We start from the raw sequence: 625 nt of genomic DNA, 5'->3' as shown, positions 1-625 counted from the left end.
CTAGCACCTGAAATACTATCTTATTAATGACTGTCACAAGTGAATCCAAGCACATAATTGCTTTCTTTAATTTAATTGAGGGAGGGGAACATTGCAGATGCTGCCTGAYGGGACAGACACAGAGCAGTGTCAGAGGAAGCAGCCTGTGTCGGGAATTAAACCATTGCCAGGAYGGAGAATATTCCCTATCAGCCACAGGGAAGCCGTGGCTTTGCCTCCCCGGATTCCAGCCCGTCTCGAATCGCCGGGRGCTTTGAACGGGAGCCAGGGCCGCGGCGGCCGTTGCGGGATGCCGRGCAGCCCCGCGGCAGGCGGCGGCTCCGCGGCCCTGCTCGCTCTCACAAGGAGCTCCACACAYGGCGACACCGCAGCAGTGTCGCCAAGGGGGCTCTCGATGGCCTCTCTGCCTCCCGGGCTGCCGTTTAACCCCTCTGGGAGCTCTGGGGGTGGGTGACGGTTGGGCGCGGGGCGGCGACCGTTTCGCAGGGGAGTGACCTTAGGGGAGCGGGGCTACCGTTGGGCAGGGGAGTGTCCGTTCGGCAGAGGGGGCGACCGTTGGGCAGGGGAGTGACCGTTGGGAAGGGGGGGCGACCGTTGGGAAGGGGGGGCGACCGTTGGGCAGGGG

The sequence above is a fragment of the Nothoprocta perdicaria genome, unplaced genomic scaffold (genome assembly GCF_003342845.1).
Source record: "Nothoprocta perdicaria isolate Ctin4 unplaced genomic scaffold, notPer1 scaffold_261, whole genome shotgun sequence".
Lineage (NCBI taxonomy): Eukaryota > Metazoa > Chordata > Aves > Tinamiformes > Tinamidae > Nothoprocta > Nothoprocta perdicaria.
This window is presented reverse-complemented; position numbering follows the sequence as displayed.